The sequence below is a fragment of the Anastrepha obliqua genome, chromosome 4, assembly GCF_027943255.1.
Source record: "Anastrepha obliqua isolate idAnaObli1 chromosome 4, idAnaObli1_1.0, whole genome shotgun sequence".
Lineage (NCBI taxonomy): Eukaryota > Metazoa > Arthropoda > Insecta > Diptera > Tephritidae > Anastrepha > Anastrepha obliqua.
Window position 1 is genome coordinate 114,509,299 of NC_072895.1, and position 13,896 is coordinate 114,523,194.

A 13,896-nucleotide genomic window follows, 5' to 3' on the forward strand; every position below is an offset into this window, starting at 1 on the left:
TTCGCTATAATTTTTCAATGTAACTCGAAATTTTATGGGAAACCTTCCAGTTGAAGTAAACTGTAAACATTTTTGTTTATTTTTAGAATTTTTGTTTGACTTTTTTGAAAATCTTTTAAAAGTTTTTTTTCCATTTTTTTCTTTATTTTTAGAACTTTTTTTGCCATTTTTGAAAAACACCCAGTTAACTTTTTTTCCTTTTTCCGATTCGTTGTAATTTTTCAATTCGAAATGCCATGGGAAACCCTTTAAGGACCCTTCAGCGATTATCTGTAGCCTGTTTTCAATTAGTTTCGATTAAAAATGTAAGACAAAAATCTGAGGAGAGGCTGTTTTACAAAAATGACAGAACAAAATGTTTCTCCCTAAAATTGTGAAAACCCAGTTTTGAAGTAAACTGTAAAAACTTGTTAAAAAGCAAAATATTCAAATATTTTTACCATTTTAAATTTCAATGAAAAAATATTCGACAAAAAATGTTTATCTGTTTTGAAATTTTTTTTGTTTTTTTTTTTCAATTTTTTGTTAACATTTTTGAACAGAACCCCTCTAATTTCATATTTTTTTCTGGTTCTGGCTGTTTTTCAAAAATGTCGAAACAAAATTTTTTTCACTGAAATTTTGAAAAACCAGTTTTGAAGAAAACTGTAAAAACTTTTTAAAAGGAAAAATTTTCAAATATTTTTAACATTTTAAATTTTTATGAAAAAATATTCGCAAAAAATTATTTATTTGTTTTGAAATTTTTGAAAAGGACTCCTCTCATTTTTTTCTTATTTTTTCTGGTTCTGGCTGTTTTTCAAAAACAACAAAACGAAATTGTTTTCTCTCAAATTGTGTAAACCCAGTTCTGAAGTAAACCGTAAAAGCTTTTTAAAGAGAAAAATCTTGACACCTTTTTAACATTTTTGAAAATTTTCCTAATAAAATATACGTTAAGAAAATATATGTTTAAATTTTTTTTTTGAAAATTCTTTTTTTGTTTATTTTGCTTTCATCCGTTTGCTAAACATTGTAATACAAATGGATTCTTTTTTCAATAGACTGATGCTTTTAAGCAACCTTATGAATTAAAAAAATCAATCTCGTTTCGAGAGTTGTTTCACTGACTCGAAATCAGCAATTAAGTAGTCGAGTCAAGTAAGTCGAGTCAAGTAAGTCGAGTCTCAGTTTGGTTGTACAAAACGAAATACTCAAAATAGCAGGTAGACTTTATGAAAAATGCGACACGTTCGTCTCTGCGCTCCAAAAGGCGACAGCCTCCAGCAATAGCAAGCATTTTTGTGTAAGCAAAATTCGTTGCACGATCAGGTAGATGTAAAGAACTTTTTACCTCCAGGATAGCACCGAAAACTCCTTTTCCAATACACCATCCCTGAAGGAGTTGGTGGTGTATAAGCCAGATATCAAGGGTGGAAGGGTTCGAGAGGTTCAAAGAATTTCTTTGAACTGAGCTGAAATTGTGCTTATTTTCTTGATACATTTTAAAAGTACACCAATAAAAAAATTTCGTCTCATGGTAAGAGGATTCTTCAACATGGCGCTGTTGCGTATAGTTTAACGTCTAATTAGTACGCCCTTGCCGACTAAAAACAAGAAATATCAAATAAACCGAGGAATAAAAGGAAACTAGTAAATATTCTTGAGCAAACAGTGCATTAAATTTACGCCTTTCCAGCAAAGCTCAGCAGCAGCTGCTGTAGGACGAAAGAGTATTATTTATAAAATCACATCACTCATACGCCTACGTGTGCCAAGAAAAGCGCTGCTGGACACAAGTAAATGTGGACCCAGGCAGCATACAATTGGCGTACTTTTCCAACAGAAACCTAGCAATATTAGTGGAGAAATCAACGCAAGGAAGGCAAAAGGTGTAAAGCGGAGAAAGTTAAGTAGCACAAAAAAGGTAAATAGAAAAGGAGAGCGCGAAAGGTATCTAAGGAAACTATGTAGAAAATTTTAAAATTCAGAAAAATTCAGGGCACCAAAATAAGATAAAAAAAAAAAAATGCTGCACAATATTGCCATAGCGACTAAGAATAATGACGTCAGTTAACAGTAAAAACGGTCGAGCATGCACGAGCCATAAAAACAAGTAATATTTTACAGCAAATATTGATATTAATTTTTTGCCTTTATAAAAGTTCTCATTTTTTATTATAGGTATTTATAGCCATTCCTTCTTGCTTGAAATGCGTTGTAAATTTTTTGTTACTTTAATTGCCTTTTTTAGCTACTTTGCGTTTCTGTATTGTTTTGTATTTTATTTTCAATTTTTTTTCGTTATTTTGTTAGCAGTTTTTATTATTATGCAGCTTTGTTGTTGTTTGAGCTTGATAAATACGCTTTAATTTGTACTCATAAATCTGCACTTAGCCTCACTCGCTACGATTCAAGCACGGATAACCCAAATATTTTAAGTCTGTTGCAATGGCTGTAGATAAATGCGAGCAACTGGCATATGCATGTGTGTGTGTGTGTATGTGTGTAGATGTTAGGGTAATATAGTTGAAAATGTGGGCGGTTAAATTTATATTGAAGGCGAATGTTGGGTGAGCCTGAGTAAATATGTATGGAATAGTGTGTCGCACAAGAGAGGAGCTTCAAAATTTTCAATGTCATGACCGACTGAGCATTAAAGATTTTATGCAATGAAGATTTAATTGCCTTTTTTAATGTGATTTTTTTTGCCACATTTTCCAAACAGAAATAACAGATTTTAAATGTTGATAATTTTAGAAAAGCTTCACTTAATATAGTTTTATGTAACTGGAGAGAGTTTCAGCCAAAAACGATTCATTCTTTGCTGCATTTATTACGAATTTCTAGAAATCGATTTTGGTGTTATACATAATTTTGGTAATCTGCGTTTTGAGAAGTATGAGAAAGCTCTTGCTTCTGTTCTTCGGATTTATATTTTGTATCAGCATTCTCGCAAATGTGTGAGCCTTTTGACGACTGTGTAAATCTCAAAATATATGTCAGAAAATAACTTGCTGTCTCCATTACTGTCAGGCTTCAGGCCTAAGTACCAATAATAAATGACGTGACACTGGTAGAGTGTGATGCGACACCTGGAGATGATATCTACATTTTTACTGATAGCCAGAAGACAATAAAACCCCCTACAAAGCATTCGAAAACCTCCAAAGTAGCCTTGAAATGACGCACATCTTTTAATGAGATGGCTGAGTCATTTCACCTGAGGGTAACTGCAGAGCCAATGAACTAGCGAGACTTGGTACCAAGTTGACAATGATGAGTACACAGAGAATGTCATAAACATGGCTTTACAGACATGAAAGTTACTTATCCTTGAGGGAATCGTAAGAGCAGCGAACGAAAGATGTCGTGATAAACTCAGAATTGCCCGACAATTGTGGCCGATTCTCAATGCTAAATGGACAGAATCTTTGCTAAGCCAAAAAAGGGATAATCTTAGCACACTGATTCCAGTTATAGTAAGACCCTGCGGGTCCGTTCATAGGATAGCGGGTACGTTTACTTCTGCAGAAGTTGTCGAGATGAGAAAGAGGAAGAGACAATCTCGCACCTCCTGTGCCATTGTCCTGGTCTATACAGACGTAGCCCTACCCGGTTTAGGTAGACAATTTTTTGGAATATCTCAGTTCCGCGATCTTTGGAAGTACACACTGTTTTCAGGAGAGATAAGGACAAGTTCCCCAAGCGGCATCACAATGAGCTGCAAGCCTGAGTGTGGCAACCATACTTTGCTTTTATGGAAACGTGGGCTCTTCTATGCCTTTTCCGACAGCGCCATATAACTTTTAATTAGCTACTTTGTGGGTAGAGTTCCACAAGTTAAAGCAGAGAGGGTTTCAATGCGGTTAAAAGCAACAACAGCGAGCGCCCCTCAGGGTTCGGTTCTTGGTGCTCTCATTACCTTAACGGAATTCTTAAACTATTGTAAGAGCCCTGCCAGGTAAGTTAGTAAGTAAGTAAACTGAAATAGCTGGAATGGGTTGAAATTCTTTTTAATTTTTTCTTTCTTGTAAGAAACCAAACAATTGCTCCCATCCAGTCCCACCAATGCTAGAGCCGCCATACGCATGAAGTACCGCTCATTTTTGTCGTGACATCTTCTCAAGAAAGAAGAGAGGTCTTTTATTGAGAGAGAGGATGGTGTAGTTTTCTTGATGGTGGAAAACGAGTTCGATATAACAAAATTACTGGAATAACAGTTTACATATTTGCATAAGGATGTAAGTGGGCCAGAAAAAATGGGCTAGAAATGGACCTTGTGAGCTGATTGGTTAGTTTTATGAAGTGGCGATTCACCAAGAACCCAATTAAAGTTTCCGCGCTATTTTGCTGCCATATTCTCGCTACCAACAAGTTATGCCGTTATTCCTTCACGACTATATCCAGTTGAAGGATTGAGAATCTTTATAGTTTTGCTGACGTCTATGCCGGTTCGATCTGCGAAGTATTCAAAAAGCGGTTTACCTAGGGTTAACATTCTCGCCTTGAGTACAATGCAAAGTAGACTGAGACAATTTTGAGAAAATGTTTATAATTTTTAGATTTATTTAATGTTGAAAATTTTGGTACCATGTATTTTAAAGAAGCAGACTTAGCCATAGAAAACACTCCTCCGAACCATCAAATAACCCTTAGCCAAGCAGCCATCAAAGCAATAGCAGCTATAATGACAAACTCACACTGCGTACGACCATGCCGAAACAGTTGGGTGAGCTAGGAACTGAGAAACAAGCCGCCATCTACTGGGTTGCAGAGCACAAGTGAATTGAAGGAAACGAGAAAGTAGATATAGTAGCAAAAAACGACTGGATATAGATGCAGCAATGATTTAAGAAGAGAACTCAAGATGGGGAAGAACCAGCTCATGCACCAGCTCTGTCATTGTCCTGCACTTAGCAAAACACGAATAAACTGCTTAGGTTCTGCACCCTTTTCAACCTTAGAAAGTGTGGCAGATTAAAAAATTAGCAGCCTACTTAAATTATCTACGCTGTGTATTTGAGACAAAATATAAAGTTCTTAAGCTCTCCATACACACTTGGTATCACTTGGATCAATTTCTGGTCTATGTGTAATCTAACCTAACCTAACCTTTTTGTAGTGAACTACTTTCGGATATAAATAACATTCTTATAGTTTTTTTAAATTGTTTTACAATACAATTTAATTACAAATTTTTAATTCTTTTTAATAAATTTTATTTTTGAATAGTTTTTTTTTAGTAAATTAAAAAAAAAAATTTTAATAAATTGTATTTTTTAATAAAAATTCTTGGGGAAGAAACTAAATTTTTTTTTGGTTGAAAATTGTTGGAAAGTGTTTTTTGTCTGTTTGAAAAATACTACCCCCATCATATTTTTATGTAATTTTTTTTATTCATAGCTTAGACTATATTGAACTATCTCTGTGTCATAATGGGAAGCTCATAATTTTTCAAGTTAAACAAAGTGGCGCAAAATTAATCAATCAATTTTATTTTTCAAAAACCTTTATACAAGTAAAAAAAAATAGTTAGTGATGGACATTTTTATTTATAAAGGCGCTACTTGTTGGTTTGTGTACTTTAAAAGTCAAAAACAAGGGCCAAAAAAAGGGTTGTTCATCTTTTACCATCCGCCATTTGTTCGTAGTTCACACGATTACGACACTCATACGGAATAAGAACCTTTTTATCATTTTGTTTTCAGACAGCTGTGAGTCCCGGAATCCGTGTCGCCAGCGAAATACCTTTTTTGGGAAGACCAGTTCTTGAAGCCTGACAACTTTTTGAAAAAACCTCGTATGACTAAACAAAATTTTTGTTTCTTAAAAATGAATCAAAAAATTAAAAAATACTGGAAACAAAAATAAAAAATCATTTTTCGTTTATGTTTTACGCGCTTTTAAAGAAACCCCCAAAAAACACCATTTCAAATGATCGAGGGCCTTAAATATCCTCTGATAGGGCCAACTACGTACAAAATAAGAGGAACAATATTTGCGTATCTGGTTACTAAGATACGTAGCGATGCCTCGATCGACTTACAAACAGGCCTAATATACTGCGCTAGCACATCGCTGGAGCAGTAGTGCTCTACTCAACATGTCGCCTCATAATTGCTTTCATTGTGCGAGTAGTCTCATCAAGCCCTTTGTATTTCATGGCAATCAATTTGCACATCCTTTGCTGCCTTAGAAGTAGGCACATGTACGTATATGTAACTATGTACATGTGTGTGTATAAGTAGATAAGCTTCCATCGCAGTTAAATCATTTCCTTCGATTTCGTTAAGATTTCTCCTCATTGACGCTTGAGTGGAAAATTTGCAAAAGTCGCAACTTAATTACGAAAGCGACAGATGAGGGAAAAGTCGGAGTGATCTGTTCCTAAACATATTTTTGTAATTTTTATATGACTTATATATATATATGAGCATACTCAAGTGCATATTTATTGGTGATTATCATGATTTGTACATTTTTTTATAGTATCTTGCAAGCCATTGTGCGCCTGATGGAATCTCATCTCATAATCCATTCCGGCACTTTGCTTGCGCAAAATACGAAGAAATAAAGAAATATGGAAGAAAAAGTGCTGCTAGGCGCATACAGATGTGCGCTGCACTCGTTGACAAGCGCTGAGTGTCATTGACGTGAACGTCACTTGCGGCGGCCCGAACAGCGTGAGCACACTCATTAATCTTGAGGCAAGCCACAAGGGTGTGGGCCACCGTTGACAGATACTCGTATAATATGAGTACAATACACTGACACTTTCGTACTTTTTATACTCGTATGAGCGAAAGGCTACAAAAATGTGTTGAAATCAAGGAGAATATGTTGGAAATAAATCTGTGAGAAAATAAGAAAGCGCAGAAGAAGCAGAGCAAGTGCTGAAAAAATGAATGATAGTGTGCGTCAAATGCGAGGCAAAAAGCAAGAAAATGAAAAAAAAAATGGTGGCAAAGCAGTGGAGAGGTGGTTGACTGGAATGCCTGCCGGCAGCATAAGCAGCAACATTTGCAGCAATTCATATATATATTTATAATTTGTTTCTACTTGTTTTTGGGTACATGTACAGCGCTTTTACTCAAGACAAATTTTGCCTGCATGCCATGCGTTACATGGCGTAGTAAGTAGCACTTTTTTGTTATTTGTACTTTGTTTTTTTTTTTTTGTTTTTTGCCATGCCTTGAATGCATGTAAAAAAGGTTTAAGTTGGTGCTGAACATGCGCTGTCCGGAAGCTGTGCGAAATTAAATTGTACGCAGAATATTAAGCAAAGCACTCGGGCGCAAATATGTGTGTTCGATAGCCGCAGGTTGCGTATACGCCGTGTTGGGCTACAGCGCGCGATGTGTAGCGAGAGAATGTTGAATGTTGAAAGTTGGAAGTTGAAAGGTGTGAAACGCCGCCAATGCAACTTAATTAAAGTGCGACAACGTGAGTGAGCTTATGTTTATAAGTGTAAATACGTGAATGTGCGTGAGTGTGCGTGAGTGTATATAAGCTGCGGTGCGTATTTAAGCTGACCCCTGGCACTTATGTAAGTATGCGTCAGCTCAAAAATAAATGCATTGCCGTCAGGTAAATGTAGTTGGATGCTGAATGTTGCTATGGCAGTATAGCTATAACAGTACAATACCAGCAACAGCAACAACAACAGTAGCAGTATCACAACTTAATCAGTAAACAAGCTGACAAATGCAATCAAGCGTGGAAATGCAATGAGGATATGGCACTACGTGGTGTGCTACAATGTGTGAACGCAGTACGGATACGTCCTCGGGTCGGCTTTATGCAAATAAATATTGTAGTTCATATGTATATGAAGTGAGTATAAAGTGCGATAATAAAGTGCCATGCACGCATATAGAAAAGTTTAGACAATTTATTTATTTCGGTTTTAATTTTTACACATTTTTTATAAAAATGTATTTCATTCACAAAGAGCAAAAAAAAAAAAACTAAATGTTTTAAATTTGCTCATCCAAGTAATGTGTAGTCTTACCATTATTTTCAATAACTTTAAAGGCGCTACTCGGCATTTACTCAAATATCTTTTTTTTTAGTTGTATGCTCATGAATGAAGAATGACGTCATTGTTGTTGTTGTTGTATCAGCATAAACATTCTCCATATTTACATACGCCGGATTTAAGTCCGGGTCGTTTCGGTAACGTAGAACCGACTGTCGTGGAAACGGAATGACACCCTTCAACTCTTCCTTTGTAGAGTGCTGCTTATTTCATTCCTAAACTTCTCGGGAAAATTGTTGTTCTTCATTATATTGAGATCTGGAAAAATTGATGGCCACTCAAGACAGGGGATACATTGTTCGGCAACCCTACTCCAAGTGCGATAAGATGAATGACAGGCCACCTTAGAATGCTGTAAAACAAGATTTTCGCCAGATTGCACATTGAAAAATGGTAGCAATTCATTCGCAAGAAAGCTTCAATACACTTTGGAATTTATGTGTGTTGATGGTAAGTGGATATACATCTTTCCCAGTGTACGCACAGCTCGCCACACCATTTCAGCTTCAAAATTTCTTTTTCAAAAATATTCTGCCTCTAAACGTATATCTCTTCAATACCTACTGAACCCATCTGTCCCATCAAAGTTAAATTTATTTCCTTCAGAAAAGATAGCCTCAAAAAAAAAGTGGACAAATTTGGAAAACTAACATATTTTTGGAAAACTGTTTTACTTTTTTTAAACTACCAGATTCCAAGAGGTATAATAACGAGCGAGGGTTTTTCGTCTAATTTTATTGGCAGTCCAAAGCTTGGGCCCCCTCCCTTCATATTAGAGAATTTAATACTGCACGAGCGCTTTAAAACTCGACTTAACGTGACCCGAGTAACATTGGGGTCACTTTCAGCCTTGATATCACGTAAGTCCTTTGTATTGTTTCGCGTCATATAAATAAAATTGGGTAGCTAATTACAATTGCGTTAACCACTTCCAGCTATTTATGCAATTCACCAGGTGTGTGGTATCTAAACCTCCCATATCCGCAGGTGTAGCAAACGAGTGATCCTGACTCTTGTCTGAGTTTTAGTCCGGCCAGAGCAAAACGGGTAAGGAAAAGGTGCTGATATGATTACACCTCATCCTCGAGGCAGTTGCTGTAGAAAGTACTTGAAGCGAAGGCAAATATTACCACATGGATGCCAGAGCTGCTGCTTAGTTGGCCTTAAAAGTTCTCTCGCAAATAGGTTATTATTATTGTTAGTGCGCAGTAGCACTGCGACCAAAAGAGATGTATTGTGCAAAGACTGCTGAGATACCCTATATTTTGAGTTTTTTGTTTAATTTTCAGCACATTCTGGGGTTTATTGTTCCATAAATTATATGGATGCAAGGCAATACGAGTACCAATGAGGTGATTTAGCCATTTTTTGCCTAGCGAAGAATATTTAAAAAGAATATGTCTTGAGTTTTCAGTGTCCATTTCACACAACCAGCAGATAATGGTCACAGAGATACCAATTTTGTTTAAGTGATATCTCAGGCTGCAATGGCCTTTAAAGTAACCAGTTAATAGTCTTGAGTCTAATCTGCTAAGTGAAAGTAGCTCATCAGAAATTTCTTTGTTCGACGTTAGGAATTATTTCAGACTTCGCCATACTACGATCCTTAACCTGCTTGGCAATGAGACTTTTAGTCTTCCTTAATGAATAATAAAAAGCACTTGGACTATGTAGGAGTTGAGATCTTTCATTTTTTGTCTGATAAGTAGCAGATGTTTTCACAAAATATGCTCAAATCGCTCATCATCTCCCAAGCAAGCCGGCCAAATGTTTCAGTAGGCAGACTTCACTTGGGCTTATGAAGACTCTTTCGATTGTTACCGGTTAGATAATTAATGAGGCAACGAATGCCAATCTTACTTAACGAGTTAATCTTCCTCCTATCGAACGGATACCAAATAGCCTTGTATGGCTTATACCACTTTATTATTCTCCAGTTTTCACTTCACTCAGCAACTCTGAATATGAAGGATGATCAACTAGGGCCGCAGAATGGACTCAAGTACCAAAATTCAGAGTGCTCCAAATATTCCAAACTATTTCAAAGAGGAGTCGAGCAAAGTATTTACTCTGCATACACTGACGTGCAACACTGTAAATTCAAATTCTAAAGAATCACATAAATTTGTTGAATAATCTGCGTTTGGTTACATAACCGGCTCGGGAGCCACTCTAGTTATGAGACGCCTGAGGGATGGAAGCAACTTTTGTTTTTCATTTTCTCCATATGAATTCGGGTGATCCTTATAACCTGTAATGGTATATTAGTTTGCTTCCACAACTCATTTCTCCTATGGGGTTGGTTTATATATTAAACACACTGCAATTTGGCCGCCGCCGTAGTCAAATAGGTTGGTGCGTGACTACCATTCGGAATTCACAGAAGGAACGTAGGTTCGAATCTCGGTGAAACACCAAAATTAAGAAAAACATTTTTCTAATAGCGGTCGCCCCTCGGCAGGCAATGGCAAACCTCCGAGTGTATTTCTGCCATGAAAAAGCTCCTCATAAAAATATCTGCCGTTCGGTGTCGGTTTGAAACTGTAGGCCTCTCCATTTGTGGAACATCATCAAGACGCACACCACAAATAGGAGGAGGAGCTCAGCCACACACCCAAAAAAGGGTGTACGCGCCTATTATATATATATACACTGCAATTTGTCATAATGCCACAAATTTTCAATTGAATTGATGTGAGAAGATTTTGAATATGACTACAAATGATGCAATTTTTTTATTTTGTATCTGAACTTTGCCTACAGCTCCGGTATGCTTTGCGCTACTGCATTTCTAAAAATAACACAAAATAACATAGAAAAATCTATTTGTTCCACTACACCGGGCGCAGCTTATTGCGGGATGCTTAGGTACTGAAGACAATTTTTCGAATTTCAAACTCAACGCCATTATTGATCGCCCACTATATTTCATGGATTGGCTTACATTAGCAGGGCGGTTTGAATCAGAATGTGAGCACATATTACAGTGCCCAATAATGAAAAATTTGCAGAAAAAGTGTTTGGAGCGATTTGCGTGGGGCTGGTCTGAAGAAAAAGCTCGATGTACAAGAATTTCTGTAAACTAATCTTCTGGAGCTAATTGATGTCTGCAATGCTTTGCAGAAGCGTGAGGAAATCGTCCAATTTATGAAGCTGAAGGTAACTGGTGAACGAGAATAGCGCCCATGCTCGAATCAAGAAGGTTTTGCTACGCATTTGGTGTAAGTGGAAGAGAATCATCCACTGTGAGGTACTTCTACTGGGGCTAAAGCCTCGATTTCGGACCTTTACCGCTCATTACCTGACCAGTGTGAAGCAGGTGAAGTGGCCAAAATTGACGAATAGAAATGTTGTTATGTTTCAGTAACATATCTGCTTTATCATTTTTCTAAAACTAAAATTTCTTGGTCCACACTTAAAGCAAAGAAAAATAACAAGGAATACCCAGAGTGCCGCAACTAAATTTGTGAATGCCTTCCAAAGTTCACACAACTGTTGCTGTGATACTACAAATTTTTGCTGCACAACATTCAGTTTTCACATCATTATCGTTCTCGTAGCGTAACAAGAAAATTCTTCTGCTTAATGTTGAATTTCCATAAAAATATTTTTCATATTTGTACTTTTGTACTGCAAATTAATTACAGGCAATTTCTTGCAAAGAGTCACATTGGCGCAGCAGAATTCATGAATATGAGAATAATAGCAATTAAATGTGTATGTATGTATGTGTATACATGTATGTGATAAATATGTGCAAGAATGCAACCGTCCTTTCGCTTCCTCCGCCTGTGTGCGTACACTGCATATCGCTTGTTCAACTAAAATTTCAAGCACCCTTAAATATTCCACCGAAATTTATTTGAGTCTTCACCCATTAGTGAAGGTAAAATGTAATATATATACTTATATTTGCATGCGTATGTGTATATAAAATTTCCTTTCACATGTATGGAAAAGCGTGCAAACAGCCTTCGCCCCTATATCCGTCTCGATCTGGGTCTCGGTCTCGATAACATGAACTTGCTATGCTGGCGATAATCACAATAAGAGCAACAACAATGCAATCCCCACTTTTTGGCATTTTCGTTTGCATCGCTACAAGTGCTTGAGCTTGATCTCTCTCTCAACGCAGGGTGAGTTTAAGGACATGTGCAATGAGGTCGCTGAGGAAATGTAAATCGCATACCCACATAAATAAAATCTATAATTCTTATAACGCTCTTGTTAATGTGAGTGCGTGTGAAAATTTCAAATAGATTGAAAATCCATGCAAGGAATTGAAAAATTTTTAGTGAATGATGTGGAAGTAAAAATCGGGGTAGCACAAATTTTAGTACTCTAGGCTTGGAAAAATATGTATATATGTAAAAAATCATAGCATCTGGGGCTATTCACAGAATGCTTAGATTTGCACAGTTGTTTTTCTTTTGTTGCAGCTAATCTTTTGTGGAACGTTTTGTTTTGGGCATAACTTGCATAAACTTTCAGAAAATGCATACCAATTTGCCTACAAAGCATAAAATTAATTTTCGAATTGAAGCAAATCAAAAATGACTAAACTGTTGACGCCCAGTTCTTGTTCTGTGTTAACGTAAACTGAAAAAAATTTCATTTTCGTTTTCACAGGCACTTTTCACTCTGCCCTTTTATAAACGACCGGCAGATTTCAAAAAAATGTATACTGCTTTTGAAAAATATAAAAAAATCGTGCCTGATCGAAGGATTTTTTTTCAAAATTTCGGTTTTTTTAATTGGACAGATACCTGTAAAATTTCGAAAAAAAAAAAATTTTTTTTTCATAAAATGTTAATATAATCCTATAAAAATTTGTCAAAAAAATTTTAGAACGTAAGTTTAAGTATTTCTTAGACGCGTTTTTTTCAAAACTATATTTTTCGAATTGGCGCACACGATAATTCGAAAAGTTATTGACCGATCTCCCTGAAATTTTGCACACATCTTTTCTATGATATTACTTTCTATGTGAATTTACAAGTTCTTGAAAATATTTCAAAAAAATAGTGTTTTCGAAGCAAAAATAGTAGGAAAATTCGGCCCAAAATTCATTTTTTAAGCATTTTATTCCGCGAATTTTTTTTTCATTTTTGTTTCATCCATATAGAAATTATGACATTAATAAACAAAAAAATTTTTGGTTTTTTGAATTCAGGTCACTGATGCCGATGCTCGTCGATTGAGAAGCCCCGCTGCGGCTTCCTGGAAGAATTGAGTGTACATCCGCCATTTTAAATGATTAAAATAAAAAAAAAAAAATTATACTTTTCAAATGTATAAACAAACTGTATACCAATTTTGCAAAAAAATATATTGACTTCTTCATCTATACTAATATTATAAAGAGGAAAACTTTGTTTGTTTGTAATGAATAGGCTCAAAAACTACTGGACCGATTTTAAAAATTCTTTCACCATTCGAAAGCTACATAATCCACGAGTACCATGGATTATATTTTATTTTGGAAATAGGGCTCGAGATATAGGTCAAAACGTGGACCCGGGTAACCTTCGGATGTGTATGTACAATATGGGTATCAAATGGAAGCTGTTCGTGAATGCTTTAGTCCAGAGTATTTTTCATGCCGCTCCGTGACTAGGGTCTTGAGATAGAGACCAAAACGTGGACCCTAGAATGTGTTTGTACAATATGGATATCAAATTGAAGCTGTTGGTGAATGCTTTAGTACAGAGTATTTTTCATGCCGCTCCGTGACTGGGGTCTCGAGATATAGGTCAAAACGTGGACCCGGGTAACCTTTGGTTGTGTATGTACAATATGGGTATCAAATGAAAGCTGTTGATAAGTTCTTTAACACGGGGTAATTTTCATACCTATTGATGACTAGGGTCTCGAAA